The 20,592-nt window shown below is 46.1% G+C and overlaps 1 protein-coding gene across 2 annotated transcripts in view; it reads right to left on the bottom strand.

The window, feature by feature from the left end:
- Nucleotides 1-20,592, bottom strand: part of RIPOR1 (RHO family interacting cell polarization regulator 1) — a 108,947-nt gene that overhangs the window by 66,897 nt on the left and 21,458 nt on the right. Inside the window, exon 1 of one of the 2 annotated variants that reach the window (XM_084813158.1) lies at nt 8,025-8,300. The exons of the other annotated variant lie outside the window; for it this stretch is intronic. The gene's annotated coding sequence lies outside the window, so the exon portion shown is untranslated. Of the gene's footprint in view, nt 1-8,024; nt 8,301-20,592 lie in introns of those variants that run through there. 2 annotated transcript variants of the gene reach the window in all.

The following is a 20,592-nucleotide window of genomic DNA, read 5'->3' as shown; positions in this document are numbered from 1 at the left end:
GGAACGGGGGAGTGAGGAGCCGTTAGTGGAGTTTAGGTATCCAAAATTGGCCTCGGACCCTCCGAAGTTGCCTACCCCTGTTCTAAGACATCACTTTGAAATTATTGCAGCTCATCTGCTGGAGGCACGTCTAGAGACTTGGCACCTACCAAACGAACAGCAGATGCTCTTGTGGAGCACTATTCCGCCACACACACACACACACACACACCAAAAAGACCATTGCAAAAGACAGACTCAAGGCGTTCTGGAATGCTTGCACTCTATGAAACTTGGCCTAACCTGGAGTTTACTTCTTTGGAGGGCTCCTGCCCACAATAACCATACACAGATGCGCATGCACACATGCGCACACTAAGTCTGTTCCTTCCCTCCCATATTGCTCACTTTTCCTGAAATATCCACCTCCAGTTCCAGCCTGGCCCACTAACAGCTTTGCAGCAATTATTTCAGCTAATAGGCTGTCATTTGGCAGAGTCCATGTGGCTTTTTTACATAATCAGCCAGCGCTGGCATTGTTTGCTGTTCGGGGCTCAGGAACCTACTGCAGTCTAATTTATTCTGTAGACCTCCCATTAAGGGTTGGGGGCCAGTGGGAAGGGAAACGAACTCAGGTTAATAGAATCCTTAAAGCCAGGCCTTCAAGTAGCCAAGAGACTGAACAGATGGCCTCCTCTATTAAACACGAGATAGTTTCAACTATATAGCTTTGGTCTCTGTTCAACCACATAGTTCCCCCAAAATTGCATTAAATATCTGTTGTTCCCATTGGTTCTGGTTATTAAACTCCATACTATATACCCCTGTTGTCCAAACTTCAGTTATTCAAACTGTCTGATGGTCTGAAATAGCCGTATTTCCCCACACCTGTCAATGAAATCCTATGTAAACAATTGCTCCCATTCATCCCAACTTCTCTGTATCTAAGCCTTTGGACTGAGCGTCCATTGTATCATTCAAATCAAGACTACACACACACACGTACTTATAAGCAAAGAGGTTCACCTTTTCATCCTGACTCATCAGACAGAGGCCTATTTCTTGCAGATATAGTAAACCTGTATCTGGGCAGTTCCACTTAAAACTGAAAGGGGCAGGCTCACACAATTGAGGGTTCCTCCATACAAGAAAAAAAATCCCTGCTCTTAGAAAACTAGCATGTGTGAGAGAAGGCTACACTAGAACTGTTTCCCCTGAAATCTAGCTGTTTGCATGGTGGGAATGTTTTGTGAATGATATGTCATGAAGGAGAGTTATAGTGTAGCCTTCTCCATGACATGCTAGCTTTATATGTGCAGGGAATTTTTTTAAGGGGGAAGTATTGAATTACATAAGCCCTCATCCGTAATGTGAAGTGATACAGGCCTTACACAGGTTTACCACTACATTGAAAACTAGGCACAGCTTCTCCTGTTTGTCTTCCCCCTTCATTTCCCTGATGAAGACTTGCGCACAATTCTTTGCCTTGACAAAATTTCCTGTTATCTGGTGTGATGCCTTGTTCTGGGCATTCTGTTTCAAACGAAATACAGAAACTTCAGCAAATGGTTGCAGGAATCAAGCATTCTTCTGTGATAAGAGATCCATGCTTCCATTTTATATGCATTACTTGAATTTTATTTTATAGTAAATCATCTTGATTTTGGTTGCTGTTCAGTTTTGCAGAAGACAATCAATACATTTTATAGGTAAATAAACATAAATAAATAAACACCTTCTCCCAGATAAAATTGTGTGTGTGTGTGTGTGTGTGGTGTGTGTGAGGGGTTATAGGGCATTTAGTTTTTTGGTTCTTTCAATCCTCACCCCAATAATGCACCTCTTCAGAAAAGAACGAAACAAAAAACAATTTCTTATCTAGGAGCTGCTATGGCAGAAACAAACTGTTTTCCAAAGCCTTCAGGTCCTAATTTTACTCTTCCATCAGGATCTCCCCTTTTGCAAGCAATACAAGACAGACGCCATGTCACTCAGGATAGAACTGGTTAATTTTTAGCTGGAAATAGACATTTGCTCAGACAAACTAAGCCCCCACCTTCCCCCACAGCTGTCTTCTTTGGCAGGCAGAGATACAAAGGAGAATCTAGTAGAGGGACAAAGCAAGGCCTATCCTTTTAATTCCTTCCCCAAATCAGAAACAGCAAAAGAAGAAAAGTGGAACTCAATACATTCATTGGACTGTAATCAGAACTTCACCTCCCCTCCACCCACCGCACGGAAGAGCTTCACTCCCAACGGCACATCTTATCTTTCAACTGCCACCTAAAGCAAGATACTGAATTACTGAATTGCTTTATTAACTGATTATCCTATTTGAAGCAGCACAATCAATGAACTAGCTAATAGCCCTATGATAAAGCCTTGTGTATCAGAAGGTGGGCGGGTGGTGATGGATATGGATGTTAGGCAATGCGATGGTCAACACTGGCAGCCTTTCCCAACTTGGTGCTCTCCAGATGTGTTGGGCTGCAAGTCCCAGCAACTCCTAGCCACACTCTGGAACACAGCAAGCATGAGGGAATGCCAGCTTAGCCCCAGCTAGTAAAAAGTGGAAAGAGCTAGCCCTCTTGCCAGAGCCACCAATGCTCAGGAGTATAACAAAGCTTTTCACCCAACACCAGTCAGGGGTCTCACAAAGGCAAAACCAGCCCAGACGACAGTCCCCTCCCCAGGACCATATAGCTCACTGACCCAGGGAAGCAGTCTCCTCTGAGCACCACCCTTTGCATGCCATCCTGCAACTGAGACCACGTACCACAGGCTGGTGCCTTCCAGATGCTTTGGACTACAGTGTCCATAACCCCTGACCATTGGCCATGTTGGCAGGGGCTAATGGAAGTTGCAGTCCAATACATCTAGAAGGGGGGGTTGATAGACCCTTTACTACTCTTGTTACGGATCCAACTGTGGGGCAAAGGAATCGTTCCCATCCTCCCCACCACTGCTGACACATGGTCCAGCTGCCGGCTTCTTCCAATCCCCAGTGTGTACGTGCCAGGGGTCAGGATCAGGAGGGGTTCCGCTGGAAATACCACCTGGCCAGCTTCAAGCCTGACAAACTTGTCTGGCACCTTCTGAGTGTGCCTCTCTCTGGGATCCACAAAACGGACGTGCTTTCTATCAGTTCCTTCACAGCCAAGCAGCCCGACGATAAATGATGCTGGAAACTTATCTGTTTTGCCATCTGCACCACACCACACCAAGGTGGACTGTGAGCTGACTGTAGGCAGGGGAAAGAACCCAAAATAGCTAACAGCATGTTGGGTTTACAATCAACAGCCTCAGACAAAGGAAAGAAAAGGGTGTGTGTGTGTGTGTGTGTGTGTGAGAGAGAGAGAGAGAGAAATCCAAGGTGCTATAAAATAGTCTGTAAACTGCAAATCCAGCACATTCAAGTCATATTTAGACTTCATTGGGGGAAATTTCTGTAAGATTTCCAGAGCAAATCTCTATCCAAGGAGTGTTTTTTTTCCCTTCCCAACAACAGATATTTGGTGGAATGTGATAGAAGAATTGCCTCCATCGCCGGGGCCAGGTTCAGGTGGCAAAGATTATAAACACAGCAGTTGGCAGAATGACAGCTCTCCACAAAGGCTGGTTGCTTTGCCATAGCAACAAGTGCTGTACCAAACAGGGGGATTCTATTCTCCACTTAAACTTGTCAGTGCGTGACTTTAAGCACAAGTTCAACAGAAACCTTGATGCCCTGTTCCTTGAGAATCCATGGTTTGCTTGACCTGGCAACCTGTTCCCATTTGGCCCAGGTTTACTCCATACACAAAGGCCACGCTCTCCTAACTCTTGATTAATTGATCTGGAATAACCACCACTCCCCTTCATGGATCACTGCCTTGTTGTGGCGAAGGGGCTTGTGTAACTCAGTGAAGCCATAAGCTATGCCGTGCAGGGCCACCCAAGATGGACAGGAAATGGCAGAGAGTTCTGACAAAATGTGGTCCACTGGAGAAGGAAATGGCAACCCACTCCAGTATCCTTGCCAAGAAAACCCCATGGAACGTATCACAAGGCTAAAAGAGATGACGCCGGAAGATGAGCCCCTCAGGTCGGAAGGTGTCCAATATACTACTGGGGAAGAGCAGAGGGTATTTCCAAGTAACGCCAGAAAGCGTGAAGCGGCTGGGCCAAAGCCGAAAGGACACTCAGCTGTGGATGTGTCTGGTGGTGAAAAGAAAATCCGATGCTGTAAAGAACAATATTGTTTAGGAACCTGGAATGTCAGATCAATGAATCAAAGTAAGCTAGAGGTGGTCAAACATGAGATGGCAAGACTGAACATCGACATCTTGGGAATCAGCGAACTAAAATGGACAGGCATGGGCGAATTTAATTCAGGTGACCATCATATCTACTACTGTGGGCAGGAATCCCTTAGAAGAAATGGAGTAGCACTCATAGTCAACAAAAGGGTGGGAAAAGCAGTACTGGGGTACAATCTTAAAAACGATAGAATGATCTCAGTACGAATCCAAGGCAAACCATTCATCATCACAGTAATTCAAGTCTATGCCCCAACCACTGATGCTGAAGAAGCTGAGGTTGATCGGTTCTATGAAGACCTACAACACCTTCTAGAACTAACACCAAAAAAAGATGTCCTCTTCATCATAGGGGATTGGAATGCTAAAGTAGGAAGTCAAGAAATCACCGGGATAACAGGCAGGCATGGCCTTGGTGTACAAAATGAAGCAGGAGAAAGGCTAATAGAGTTTTGCCAGGAGAACACGCTGATCATAGCAAACACTCTTTTCCAACAGCACAAGAGGCGACTCTACACAGGGACATCACCAGATGGTCAATATCGAAATCAGATTGATTATGTCCTTTGCAGTCAAAGATAGAGAAGCTCTATACAGTCAGTAAAAACAAGACCTGGAGCTGACTGTAGCTCAGATCATGAGCTTCTTGTTGCAAAATTTCAGCTTAAATTGAAGAACGTAGGGAAAACCACTAAACCATTCAGGTATGACCTAAATCATATCCCTGATGAATATACAGTGGAGGTGAGGAATAGATTTCAGGGATTAGACCTGATAGACAGAGTGCCTGAGGAACTATGGACCGAGGTCCGTAACATTGTTCAGGAGGCAGCAACGAAATACTTCCCAAAGAAAAAGAAATGCAAGAAAGCCAAGTGGCTGTCTGATGAGGCTTTACAGGTAGCTGAAGAAAGAAGGGAAGCGAAAAGCAAGGGAGAAAGGGGAAGATATATCCAACTGAATGCAGAGTTCCAGAGAATAGCAAGGAGAGACAAGAAGGCCTTCTTAAATGAACAATGCAAAGAAATCAAGGAAAACAACAGAATGGGAAAGACTAGAGATCAAGAAAACTGGAGATCTCAAGGGAACGTTTTGTGCAAAGACGGGCATGATAAAGGACAAAGAAGGCAGGGACCTAACAGGAGCAGATGAGATTAAGAAGAGGTGGAAAGAATACACAGAAGAACTATACAGGAAAGATCTGAATGTCCCTGATAGCCATGATAGTGCGGTCACTGAACTTCAGCCGGACATCCTAGAGAGTGAAGTCAAGTGGGCCTGAGGAAGCATTAGTAACAAAAAAGCTAGCGGAGATGACAGTATTCCAGCTGAGCTATTTAAAATCCTAAAAGATGATGCTGTTAAAGTGCTGCATTCAATATGCCAACAAATTTGGAACACTCAACAATGGCCGCAAGACTGGAAAGGGTCAGTTTACATTCCAATTCCAAAGAAGGGCAACGCCAAAGAGTGTTCAAACTACCGCACAATTGCGCTCATTTCACATGCCAGCAAGGTGATGCTCAAAATCCTACAAGCTAGGCTTCAGCAGTATGCGAACCGAGAACTACTGGAAGTACAAGCTGGGTTTCGAAGAGGCAGAGGAACGAGAGATCAAATCGCCAACGTTCGCTGGATCATGGAGAAAGCAAGAGAATTCCAGAAAAACGTCTATTTCTGCTTCATTGACTACGATAAAGCCTCACTGATGCAATGAATATGAACTTGAGCACACACCGGGAGAGAGCGCAGGACAGGAAGGCCTGGCGTGCTATGGTCCATGGGGTCACGAAGAGTCGGACATGACTGAACGACTGAACAACAACAACAAACCACCACTCCCTGATAAGACATTAAGGACCCATCTACACCTGCAGTGGAATGAGATGGTGTGAATCCTATGATCCTGAAGTGGACTGTACCACTTCAGAATGCAAAAAGAAGACTTCCTGCAATTAAAAAAACCACAGCATTTAATGATGAATGCTCCTAGACTAGCCCTCTTCCTGTGGTGCTACTTTTCTACTTGCAAAGATATTGTCCACATTCAGAACTGTGTTCTGCCACATTCAGTCTGAAGTAGTATAGTCCATTCTATCACCTTACAGCTCCACAACCTCATTCCGCTTCATGTACACTGGTCCTGACAAAAGAGCCAGGGACCATGTTCAGATGACATGCTAAACCGTAGTTTAGCGAGCTGTGAATGAGTCTTGGTTTCAAACAAACCATAGTTAAAATTAACCACAGTTTCTCGGTTTGGACAACACAAAAAGCTATGGTTAAGCAAAAACGCCTCCAAATTCCTCTTCACGGCTGTGTCAGAAAGGCAGGAGAAGGGAAGGGAAGCATTCGAACCTGAGGCTCTCCTAGGCTCATTCTTGTCACGCTAAACTTTTGCTTAGCAGAGGGATAGACAGCTTGGCACCCTGCAAATATTTCAGACTACAACTCCCATCAGCTCTAGCCAGCATGGCCAACGATCAAGATTGTGGGAGCTGCAGTCCACTGCATCTAAAGGGCAGCAGGTTGCCTATTCCTGGTGTACATGACAGCTGAATGTGGCCACAGTGCTAGACCTCGACCAAGATCAGGGTTCAAATGCCCCCCTAGCCAGGAAGCTCGCTACGGGAGGTTCCCTAGGAAAAGTTACCATATCTCAGTTTAACACCCTTCTCTAAAGACTGCTGACAGGTGAAAATGGAATAACCCCATGTTCATTGCCTGAGTCACTGCCCTGGAGGAAAAGAGAGAGAGAGAGAGAGAGAGGTGATCTTAAAAAATTAACAATCGGTTCACATGGGTTGAAATCCCCATTTCTCCTATAAACACGTGTGGGAGAAACAGACAGATTTTGTCTCACAACTCTTCAACCACTATGACAGCAAGCAAAGAAAACCAGGGAGGCTGAACTGTGCCAAGGTGTAACCAGCCTGTTTTTAAAGATCTTTAAAACTGCCCTCTTGGTGAAGCAGAAACCATGTCTGAACACACTGGCTGTCAGCTTACTATGGGGGTGGGGTAGAGAGGAAACCTCCGAGATCCATCTCTTATGTTTTTAATCCAATGAGTGCAAAATTGGATCAAGAGGGACACCCCTCATCAGGCACCTATGCCCGCACCCTAGAACACAGCAAGCACAAGAAAATGCCAGCTAAGCCCTGGCCAGTAAAAAGCAGAAAGATCTGGAGTCCCTCCTGCTCAGCCACCAACACTCAGGAGCAAAACAAAGCTTTCTTCGCCCATCACCAGTCGAGGGTCTCACAAAAGGCAACACCAGCCCAGCTGACAGTTCCAAGAACCATATAGCTCACTGGCCCAGATGAGAGGCCTCCCTCTGAGCACCCCCCCGTGCACCCCATCCTGCAACTGAGACCATGTGCCACAGCCTTCTCCAACCTAGTGCCTCCAGATATTTTCAACTCCAGTTCCCATAATCCCTGACCACTGGACATGCTGGTAGGGGCTGATAGGAATTGAGGTCCAGAACATTTGGGGTGCACCAGGTTCAGGAAGGGTGATGCACCTTCTCAAGAGTTTGCATCACAGCCAGCCCAGCTAGAGGCTAAATGTGTGTGCGCGCGCGCGCACACACACACACACGCGCGCGCACACACACACACACACACACACGGTTCACCCAATATAAAGTCGGGGGCGGGGGAATAACTCCACTGTGCTGGAGTTGCCTGCATCACTCTTAAGTTTCATCAGGCAAAAACGTCCGTAGAGCCCTGGGGGACTTACATGTCCAGGTGCCGGGCAGAACGAGCAAGGAGAGAAAGCATGTCCAGCTTGTCGCGTTTTCTTTGTTCCACTCCCATGGACAGAGCGAAAGCACTGAAGTCTTAAAGGCGCTTGCTCTTGGAGCACCCACCCCTCCTTGCCTTTGCCATGGAAACCAGCCGAAGCCATGTGATTGAGGCAGGAAACTGAGGGGTGGAAGCACCTCCTTCCCATCCACACGGGAAGGAGACAGGAGACGGCTGCCACGCTGGGTGCTATATAACAATGGGAGGCAGCATTAAGGCGGGTCCCCATCTCTTTCTGTCTCTCTCTCTCTCTCTCTCTCTCTCTCTCACACACACACACACACACACACACACGAGACCCCTAACTGTTCACCTCAACACTGGACAAACTGTTTAAAGGCAGTGCTCAACACCTTCCTTTCGACTCCAGCTACTTGGTCCCCTTTGTCATGGCAGCAAACTTCCCTGACTTAGGAGAACGATGTGGAGATGTTTTGGCATATTCCTGCTGCACAAGAGTTTGCTCAGCGCCAGCGTGGCCGAGTTTTTCTTTTGGAAGCTTCATTGGACGGGCTCCTCTCCTGCTCAGAGTCTGACTGACTGCTGCATTAGCGGCCACGAAATACTTTAAGCCCCATCTTAAATTAGGACTATGGGTGGTGTGTGTGTGTGTGTGTTTGGCCTCCCACTGCAGCATGTGGCTTGACTCACTTCCTTAATGCTCTTCAGCTGTATTTACTCTGTTGGCATCTTTCTGCAGTGCAACTCTTCTCTACTGTACATGGTCACCTGGATTGTTTAGGTTAGTGGACAGATGTGCTTTCCTTCGGACAAAGGATTGAATTACATGGACCATTCAATGGATTTTTTAAAAAAAATCTTCTCCCCAGCCTTTCATGGAAGGGGCAGGAACCATCCTATTTCTTGACCTTACAAAAATATCTGGGTTGAATCCATACTTAGAGTAGACCCACCAAAATCAATGGGACATAAGTTAGTTATAAGTCGTGACTAACTTAATCCCATTGGTTTCAATTGGTCTACTCTAAGTATGGATCCAACCCCTTGGCTAGTGGCACCTAGGGATGCATCAGGGAGAAGGAAGAGCTATCACTTAGTGGCAAAGAACATGCTTTGCATGCAGAAAATCCTAGGTTCAATCCCCCGTGTCTCCAGGTAAAATAATCAAGTGGCTGGTAATGGAAAGAGCCTTTGCAGACAGCCACTGCCAATCAGAGTAGACAATGCAAAGCTAGAAGGACCAATGGTTTGACTCAGCAGAAGGCAGCTTCTTATGTCTGCGGAATTTGCGCCAGTCAGACCTCACCTTGAATACTGTTGTCCAGACCTCAGTTTGAATACTCGTGTCCACTTCTGGAAACCACACTTTAAGAAAGATTCAGATAAATTGGAATGAGTTCAGAGAAGGGTAACAAAAATGATCAAGGTACTAAAAACTCAGTCCTATGAGGAAAGATGGAAGGAACTGTGTACGATTAGCCTTGAGAAGACTAAGGGGATATATGAGAGTACTTTTTAAGTACCTAAAGGGCTACCACAGAGAAGAGGGCTGCAACTTCTTCTCTATCATCCAAGACTGTACAGCATGAAATAATGGACTTGAGTTACAGGAAAGCAGGTTTCGGTTGTGAAAAACTTCCTAACGGACAGAGCTGTCAGGCAATGGAATCAACTGTCTAGGGAGGTGATGGGCTCTCTGTTGCTGGAGATATTCAAGGCTTGACTGGACAGCCATCTGTCAGAAATGCTTTAAACTGGATTCCTGCACTGAGCAGGGGGTTGCTCAATGGCTTAAAAGGCTCTGCCCAACTTTATGATTCTATGAATTTGTACCCTACAGCTCAGAAGACATGAGTGCATATGCAGCCAATGAACAATGGACATTTTTAGAAGAGCAGAATTTTTAGAAGAGAGGATTGCAATCCTGGAGGTAGAGTCCAGCTTTACTCATACTGGAAGGAAGGTGGCCTTTGACCACTTCAAAGGCTACCTACAAAACTGGCCCTCTCGGCTCAGAAACAAGGAAGCTGCATGGCCTATTTTTCACTGGACTTGCTAAAGTTTGTTTGCCATGCAGCTGGTTGAGGCCTTGAATGTTTGTGATTGAGACTCTTTGCAGTGCAATTTTAAATGTACATATAGAAATGGAAAATACATCCCTTTTGCTTTTACTCTCAAACAGGCCCCAGGTGCCGAACCTGGGCTGCAGCAGAGAACACACTGCATTCCAGTGGTTACACCCGAGCATTTCCTTTGTTCCAGCCTGCCTGTTCTAATCCACTGGAAGCTTTAGAATTGCAGACCCTTGCACAGCTTCTAATGGGGAATATAGCTGGTGCAACCTAGCTAAGACCAGGGAGGCAGCATGACTAAGCCCTAGGATCTCATTCCCAGTTTTGCCATGATTCACTGTGACCTGGCCATTCCCTCCCCACCAACCAGGCCAACAGTGTCTGGTTCCTTTGTGACATAAGGCACTTCCATGCTAGCTGATTTTTCTGGAACTGACATAAGCCATTAAAACATTATTACTGAGAGTCCAGACAATGTTGCTGCCAAACTGTTTCATTCCTGTGTCCTCCGGTATTTTTTAAGGCCCGGTTTGTTTTTTCTGACTTGGCAGGAGGACCGGTCCACAGAACAGTTGGTGATGTGACTGGCAAGCCCCACTTTGCTTTGCCACTGTTACCCATCCTGCACATATGGAGACAGTGATGTCACATGCATATATGTTATGAATCTGCATATTTTAATGCATTAATGCTATGACTCTGTATTTTCTGGTAAGTAGATCTAGACAGTGAGTGGTATGAATGACAGGAGGTACCTTGTATTTGCACATGTGAGATGACAGGCTAAGTGGAAGGGGGATGGTGTGTGATATATTAACAGGGAGCAGTGCCTCTGGAGTTCTAGATAAATAGGGAAGAGATGGGGCTTGTGAGGCGATAGATAGTGCCTAGGATCTGTGTTTATAGGACTAGAATGGCGATAAGTGTGTGTGTGTGTGTGCGCGCGCGCGCATGTGTGTGTGTGTGAAAGGATATATAGAACGTTTTAAAGTGACTTATGACTGTACTCAATTATTTATGTGCAGGAGAGTAAAGTGGTTATTTACTGTTTAATGCCTTAATTCTGTAAATAATAAATATTTCTCTGCTTTTCAAAATTCCATGCCTACAGCTCATGGCTACCAAGGGGTAACAGTGATAAGAGTAATAATAATATATGTCAGAATAAAAAGCCAGTGTGTCCTCACTTCTCGAGAAGTAAAGGTGCTGGTCCTGAGGTAAAAGTCCTAGTGGCAGCGTTACTGGATGTGTGGTGGAAGGTGTTGCCTGCTATGGGAAAGGCCTTATAGAAAAGGTATTCACACTGGTAAACTGGCAGGAACTCCACAGGGACTTTTCAAAAAAGTATTAGAATTCTGTAGATCAGCTGTTTGGGAGAGGGAGTAAGGGACTAGATTCAACCTCCCTCCCCCACCCCCAGTGCTGATCAGCAGCATTTTAACCTACATGGCTTTCATGTCTACCTTTGCATGTCCTGCAATGCAGTCCCTAGGGTGACCACATATACACACATACACACACACACACACACACACAATCTTCAACAGTAAATACTGGCCTGCACAAATTTTTTGCTTTTTAGATTTCCTTTTTGAGTTAGAGCGCACGTGCAACAGTAAAAGATAAAATGCTATAAAACTGGTAAATTTTTTGCTTGGGGTATCTATGGCTGCCACAGTTACAGGCCGCCCACTTTTATCTTTGCATCGAGGATGGCACTGCAGGATTGTAATGGGGAATATAGTTCTATCTTAAGTGCTGTGTTCAGCCACAAAGATACACCCACTTCCAGCTGATTGCGGAAGAGAAATACTTCCGCAGTGCCAAATGAGCCTGATGTGGAAAAGGGACCTTTGTCAGCTCCTAAAGCAAAAGTTATCTCCCCATCACACTCTTTGCCTCTGTAGATGAGGAAGCCAACACTAGGAACCTCTTGATAATCCAGTGATGCAGCTGACTTGGGCAACTTTACCACAGTGAAACATACAAAGCCAAGACAGACTCTCTCATCACATATATACCCAGTGACAACAACAATGGAAGCTGGGGTTGCAAAACCCAAGAGGAAGCCTCTTTGGTATTATCCCAAGACTTCAAGCTGGAGTCTAGCCAGGGAAAACAATGGCAAATTTAAGAACCAGAAATAAGTGCATTCTGGATATCATGTTACTGGATCAGTGCTAACCAGGAGGCTCCAGGGTACTGCTGCATGCAGGCTGCACTGTGAAAGGACTAGGAGGGCCCATGGCTCAGTTGTAGAGCCCCTGCTTTACATGCAGAAGGTCCCAGGTTCAATCCCTGGCATCTCCAGGTAGGGCAGGAAATGCTCCTGCCTGAAACCCTGGAGAGCCACTGCCATCAGTGTCAACAATACTGGGCTAGATGAACCAGTGGTCTGATTCAGTATAAGGCAGCTTCCTATGTTCCAGGATCCTCCCCCCTTCTTCCACACACGCACACGCATGCACGCACGCACGCACACACATGTACGTATGTATGCCTATAGCCCATTATGATATCCAAGGGTAAGCAATCTGGTGCCCTGCAGATGTTTTGGACCGCAACTCCCATCAGCCTCAGCCAGCATGGCCAATGGTCAGGAACTATGGGAGCTGTAGTGCAAAACATCTGGAGAGCAACAGGTGATATGCTATTAGAGTGCCTGAGTTCCAAGTGAGTCAGTCTAGCTCCTGTACCCAGAGAAACATTCTCCAGGATGGAGCGATGTTGTGGAAAGGCAGCGTTTCTGTCTATCATGCCGACTACCACTTCAAGGGCGCCCAACAAAGAGCAGTGTCAACAGGAACGACCGGAATAGCAAATACTCCCCAGTTATGAACACAGAAGGTTTACCTTATTCAAAGAGTCTGGCAACGGGCAGTCTCCGAGTGACCCCTGTGTGCCTGGGCAAAGAGGAGCCCACTTTTAAGTGAGTCGCTGTGCTGTGTGGTGTTCAGCCCAACAACACTGGCTACTTAACTACAGGGTAAAGCAGCTGAGTGTACATGCTTGCCCCTTTTCTCCTTTACACGCCATCCATACATATGGTGAATGAAAAGGACAAGCAAATAGGGAATGGGGCAGTTCAATATTGTGCCTGAAAGCTGAACAATGACAAGTAGAATGTGATCATTATAATTAGGGATGTATGGATTGTGTAAAATCCATTCCGTCTGTGTTTCGTGGATTCTCAGGTGCCTTTTGTTCTGTCGTCCGCCCATTGATGGAATTGGATTTTTTTTGTTTAGTTTCTGAATTTGTGCAAATTCATGTTTGCATACATTTACATGTGATAACATGCACAAATTCCCTCAAATGTGCATTTTCACGCTTTAGCCTATGGGCGAAAATGTGCATTTTGGCTGTTTTTTAAAATGTTTGTGTATTTTTCTATCGGCACAAAAGTCCCGAGGGTTAGAAAAATGGTCTGCAAGTCCACAGAATCCACTTGACAGGGGAAAAGTCGTCCGCTGCAGAATCTGCAGGTCAGATTCACAAAAATCTGAGCCCTTTTGGTTCTGTTGCAGATTTCTCTGACATTCCCAATTACAACACACATCTTCTGTGGGCAGAAACAACACTAGTCTTTCTCCGCCCCCGCCTCCGCCCCCCCATAGAAGCAAAAGTTAAATAGAAGGCTTGAGCAGCCTGCTGCCCAGTTCTCTGGATGCAATTTCGGAACATATTTCTGGAGGAGGATGTAGCGTACCCGCTGTTCCTGCGCTATACACAATGGCAGCTGGACTCCGTGGGCATCAGTACAGCATTGCTAAGCCTGCTCCCTTCCGTGCAATTAGCAGCTCCCTGAGAAGTCTGGGGACATTTAAAGGATTCAGGAACCAAGATACTTTGCTTCAATGCCACACTTCACCAGAGGAAAGATGCTAAGTTTTGCTAAGGTGTGATTTAATCATCTGCTCCAAATGACTCAGCTCTGTGAATAAAGCGTATGCTCTGCATGCACAAGGTCCCAGGTTCAATCCCTAGCACCTCCATTTATTTATTAAAAATATTTCTGGGACGCCTTCAAGGGCAAAAGCCCACCGAAGGCAGCTTTTAAGAGGATCAGGTGGCAAGTGATGGGAGAGACCCCTGTCTGAGACCTTGGAGAGCAGACAATACTGAGCTAAATGGTCCAACAGTCTAAGCTAGTGTTGTAGAGGAAGAAAACATGCAAGAGATAAAGAGATAGTGGTTCAAGCTTCAGTACTTTAGTTCAGGCTTTAAGGGCTGCTAGGCCTTGTTGCTGGAAAAGCAGGTTGTGAATTGTGTGGGAGGAGTCTTGTACTGAAACCCAGACCTTCGGTGCTGCGTTGGTTTCCTCCTCAACAGGTGTTGAGTTCATTTGATTTTGGCCAAAATAAAGTATCTGAAGGAACTGTACTCCACAACAGATAACTGGATTTGTTTCTACAACAGCCTAAGGCAGCTTTCGGTGTTCCTCTGACATGGAATGGACCACACTGCCGTTATGAACTTCAGGCAAATGAGATTATGTAAAGCAGGGGTGTTGCATCTCTTACAGCCTGAGGGTCGCATTCCACTTTGGAGAAGCTCTCGGGGGCCGCATTCCAGTGGGGCTGAAGGCAACGGGGGCAAGGCCCAAAATACCAGTGTATTTTAGCTTATAGCTCTTACTGTCAGTAACAAAGCCTTAGGAGAGCTGATTCAATATTTTAGAATGGGGAACAAACTGCACAAAAGCTGGGAAAGCACCACATGATCGGTGATCAAGGGGAAGGGGAAAGGAACATGTCATCTGGGGAATCCCAGCAGGCTAGATTTGGTCGTCAGGCTGGGGTTCTGCAGCCCTGCTGTCAAGGTTCTCTTCCATTCCAACACGGGTAGGCATCATCTCAACTAGGAGAAAGGTATGAGCCGCTGGATGCTGTGCCAACTCAGCTTGCATTAAAATCCTCCTGTTAGGACTAACCAACAGTTAATTTAACTTTGAACAGCCTAAACATCTATAAGAAAAGGCCATACCATGCAAATTAAGACTCAGTTATGCAAACACACACTTTTCGTAATCATACAGTTCTGCATTAATAGAATTTGTAAATCGTGTTTACGTACTTGCTGAACTGAAGCACTGCATTTGAACAGGAAGGTTATAAGGTAACGGTATGTATTGAGTGATTTACAAGACCTCTTTGTTTGTGTTCTCCCCCCCCCGCCCCACCCTATGCATGGAAGCAGAGAAAATCATGTGTCAAAGAAACCACAACCCTTCAGCAAGAACACCAAATTCTGCACTTACAGTTTTGCAAATCAACACAACCTATAAATGTTTTGCATAAATATTTGGTGTCCCGTATTATTCCAGAACCTGATCTTTACATTTTTCTGGAGTTAAGATTCTCTACCAGCATCACCCTCCACAGCATAATATTTTCAGAGGGAGAGAGAGATGGGTGGTTGTGAGATAGGCAACATACATAGCTGCCTGGTGCAGAGTCAGACCACTATTTCTTCCAGCCCAGGATCATCTGCTCTGACTGGTAGCACTTTTCCAAGGCTTTGGCTCAGGGGAACAGCACCTGCTCTGCATGCAGAGTATCCCAGTAAAAGGTTAAAGGAGCAAGACCCGTGCCTGGTCATTGACCCTGAGATTAGTAGACAATACCACGCGAGATGAATAGCCTGGCCTTAGTCCTGCTACTTTCTACTTGAAATGCCGGGAATCGAACCTAGGACTGCATTGAGCAGGGGGTTGGACTCGATGGCCTTGTAGGCCCCTTCCAACCCTACTGTTCTATGATTCTATGATTCTATGACTGTAAGCATGCACTCTGCCACTGAAACACATAATCTGAGGGAAATATCTCAAAACATAGTTATAGAAAAGTGACTTGAGGCCATGAGGGAGCCATTCAGACCACATAAGCTTCCCTGAAGCCTTTTTCAAACACTGCCTGCGTGCTTTGCAAATATAGCCCTGCAATGATAAGGGTTAGAACAAAAAGCAGTTTTTAGATTCCTGCTGTACCACACCACCTGCCAGACTCTGCATGAGGGAGTACATTCTGAGCCTGTTATTCTGCAAGGCTAACAGCCCCTCTCTATTATTATCTTGGCTTTGTTGACATTAGAAGAACCTTCCCTAATCTGGCATCCTCTAGATGTGTTAGACTGCAGCTCCCATCATCCCCAATGGCCATGCTGGCTGGGGGGGTGATGGGAGTTGTAGCCCAACACATCTGGAGGCTGCCAGGCTGAAGGAGGCTGCCTTAGAATAGGAACATGAACAGGAGAACAGGAACATGAAGATGGGACCACCTTGTCATCACACAGTACAGCTGAGCTTTGTTCAAAGGTAGACTGTGCAACAATATTGTACCACGTACTGCTCAGGAGAAGGGACTGGCTCCACAAGAACATCCTTCCCTGTCAGACTTGCCCCTCACATGACAACTTTGGCCCTGTAAACTTGGGGGTTAGGAAAGAACAGACAGTCCCCCTGTCCCGCCTGATCAGATGTAAGGAACTCTCCTGGACCTAATAGGAAGAGAGAAGCTTCGTAGGAGAAGATGCAGGACAGAGGTAGGCAACCTGGTGCCCTCCAAATGTTTTGGACTACAACTCCCATAACACCCAGCCAGTATGACCAACGGTCAGGGATTGTGGGAGTGGCAGTCCGAAAAGAGACCTGGAAGGCACCAAGTTGCCCATCTCTGATGCAGAGGTTAAGAGAAAGTGAGTAGTTTGTGTGCCAAGAGAAGAGCTCTAGCACTATGTTTTGGGCACAAATCTTCTTCCGATGCATGACGAGCACTGCACCTGCAGAGGTAGTACACCTTCACCAGTCATCTGGGCAGCTTTGCTACTCTCCGTGCCTATGGGGAAGGTCCCAAATCACTTGCCCTGGAGCAGTTTTCCCCAATCTGATGTCTTCCAGACGGGTTGGGCTACGACTCCCATAATCCCCAGGCAGCATAGCATTATGGGAGTTGTAGACCAACAAACACCCCTGGAGGGCACCTGATTGGGAAAGGCTGCCCTAGAGTCCCAAATCCAACTGCAGCAGTCACTCTCCCTGGGTAAACGTTAACTCTGCAGAGGCCTCTCTCTTCTGGCCTGGCACCAGTGGAGAGCACAGGCCATTCCAAGCTCTCAACCCAGCCTTCCAAATTCTAAGCAAGCCTGGGGAAGAACACAGCTGAGACGCACCTAAGTGATCGCATGTGGAAAGCACCAGGGGTTGTGTGTGTGTGGGGGGGACAACTACGTCAATGCCGCTGCTGCATTTTCCACTTTGTGTTGGGTGGCGGCACTTGAAAAGGAACTTAATGCTGAGTTGCACTAGACTGCAAGCCAATGCTGTAAAATTGCTCAGCCAGGCTCAGGGCTAAGGCAGCAGAGACCTCGGAGCCCTAGAACAAGGGTGGGCAACATGCAATCCGTGGGCAACATACAGCCCCCCACCCCCGCTTACCCCTATATATTTTTTTCTTTTTAGAAAAGGGAGAAAAAGTCACTTTTGCCTCTAAAATTTAGTAGCAAACCACTACGGAGGCTTGGAATGGACAAACTTAGCATATTTTCCCCTTTTTGATAGCACGGGGCAGCAGTAGGCAATGGGTCCAGGGTGGGAGTGGGGACTAGGCACAGACTGCCCAGAGTTGCCTACTTCTATCCTAGAAGGAAATGCTAAGTCCCGTGCTGTTCAATGAGGACTCCTTCCAATTCTCTAATACACCTGTTATGTTTATGTGGAATGTACTGCCATGTAATGAAAGCATCAATTGCCATGTTTTTTAATTAAGAAGACCCAGCCAAAGAACATTTTTGTCTTTGTTGAAGTGGTTCTAACTTGCAAGACACAAAGCCCAAAGCCCACTATATTGCAGCAGCTAACTTAGCCCACCATATTTCAGAATTCAACGACACACACAAGTTTCTAGCCCTTATGGAGTGCTGCAATGGGCTTGAAAATGTGTGGATTAGACAATGCCAAGTGAAATCTCAGAAATGGTATCGTGGGTGGTGCTTGAGCAGGCTTTCACACTGTCAGGATTTTTGGAACATGGGAAGTTGCCTCATATCAGGTCTGGATCTCCATCTCACTTGGTATTACGTACTCTGACTGGTAGAGGCTCTCCAGGACTTGAGGCAGAGAAATGGCTTTCCCACTACCTGTTATCTGATCCTTTTAACTCAAGATGGCAGAGACTAAACTATGGACCTTCTAATGGTACGGAAACAGCCTTGGTCACCCTGTATGATGACCTATGTTGGGAGAGAGACAGGTGGAGTGTGACCTTGTTGATTCTCCTTGATCTCTCGGTGGCTTTCGATACCATCAACCATGGTATCCTTCTGGGATGATCATCTGAGCTGGGAGTGGGAGGCACTGCATTGCAGTGGTTTCACTTCTACTTGGAAGCTTGGCTCCAGAAGGTGGTGCTTGGAGAATATGGCTCGGCCCCGTGGATTCTCCAGTATGGGATTCCACAGGGGTCAGTTCTGTCCCCCATGCTATTTAACATCTACATGAAATCGTTGAGTGCGGTCATCTGGAGTTTTGGGGCGCGTTGTCATCAGTATGCTGACACACAGCTCTATTTCTCCTTTTCATCTTCTTCAGGCTGTGGATGTGCTAAATCGGTGCCTGGCTGTGACAATGGACTGGATGAGGGCTAATGAAACTCAATCCAGACAAGACTGTTGGTGGTACCCAGAAGGATACCATGGTTGATGGTATGGAAAGCCACCGAGAGATCAAGGAGAATCAACAAGGTCACACTCCACCTGTCTCTCTCCCAACATAGGTCATGTTGGATGGAGGGTGCTCAACCTGTTCTGGATGGGGGTTGTACTCCCCCTGAAGGAGCAGGTTCATAGCTTCGGGGTTTTCTTGAGCCATCTTTGTCACCTGAGGCTCAGGTGGCCTCGGTGGCATGGACTGCCTTCTACCAACTTCGGTTGGTGGCCCAGCTGGACAGGGATAACTTGGCTTCCGTTGTCTATGCTCTGGTAATCTCCAAGTTAGAGTACTGTAATGCATTCTATGTAGGGCTGCCTTTGAAGATGGTTCAGAAGCTGTAGCTCGTGCAAAATGTGGCGGCCAGACTGATAACGGGGACCAGAAGGTACGAACATGTAAGACTGACTCTGGCCTGCTTGCACTGGCTGCCTGTATGTTTCCAAGTGCGATTCAAAGTGCTGGTTTTAACCTATAAAGTCTTACATGGCTTGGGACCACAATACCTGATGGAGTGCCTCTCCTGACACAAACCTATGTATACTACGCTCAACATCTAAGGCCCTCCTCCGGCTGCCTACACCAAGGGAAGCTCAGAAGACAGCGACAAGGGAGAGCGCTTTCTCGGTGATGGCCCCCAAATTATGGAATGATCTCCCCGATGACGCCTGCCTGGTGCCAGCATTGTTATCTTTTCGGCACCAGGTTAAGACCTTTCTCTTCTCCCAGGCATTCAGCAGCATATGATAAGTTTTAATCAATCCTGGAATGTCTTATGGTATGGTTGTTTGCTTTTGAGATTGTTTGTTTGAAGTTGTTTTAGATATATATTTCTTTTGTGTATATTGTCTGTTCATGTGTTTTTATGTAAATGGTTTTTAATCTCTGTATCTTGTATTTTTAATTTTTTTAATTTTTGTAAACCACCCAAAAAGCTTCGGCTATTGGGCAATATGGAAATGGAAATAATAATAATAATAATAATAGTAATAATAATAATAATAATAATAATGCAAAGCATATGCTTTACATGGCTTGGGAGGACCATGTTAGGGGTGGGACTTGGGTGCCTGCCTAAGTCTACCCTCTCTCCCTATGGACGAATAGAAGCTGATTATATTATGCAGAAAAGAAAAATATCATTTGCTTCACAGACAAGGTCACAGAATCCAGTTTTTTGCAGCACAACATTTCTAAGAATAGCCCTAAAATATTATTTGGGAACCTGACAGCATCAGTGATCCTCTTCCCATTTACTTACACCCCAAATTATACCCATGTCCATCAGCAAAGCAGATATAGCAGTCTTACCATGGTCTCTGAACCAGCCAGATCTGTGCATACCAAACTGGGAAACCATTGTTTCTGGACAACAACCTATTGGCGGACTAAGAAGACAGAAATGCCCAGTGATAAGGAAGAGAACCAGAAGCCAAAAGGACAAAAGTCTATGGGAATGCTAGACTGGTGTTCTACAGTACACTTGCTAAGCCTGTTCATTCTAACTACTTTAATGTATCAAAGAACCCAAGAGCTTGAGACCCAAAATTGATGTAACACTAAAAGCTCTGTAAAATATGATCATGCCAAAATTGCAGGGATCAGCACACATGAGAAAGAAAGGCTGCCGCCATGCCAGTGGCAGAAACTGTGGCTGCGGTTGTGGCATGAGGAGACTCCTCCTATAATTTAGTGGCAGGACCATGCGTATCTAGGGTAAATCTATCTAATAGTCATCCCATGTACTGGAGCGTGGATCTAAACGG

This window comes from Heloderma suspectum, chromosome 8 (assembly GCF_057233095.1).
Source record: "Heloderma suspectum isolate Gila_16-S chromosome 8, 16-S_ref, whole genome shotgun sequence".
Classification (NCBI taxonomy): Eukaryota; Metazoa; Chordata; class Lepidosauria; order Squamata; family Helodermatidae; genus Heloderma; species Heloderma suspectum.
Note: the sequence above shows the minus strand (reverse complement) of the source record. Positions and strands in the feature narration are given on the sequence as shown.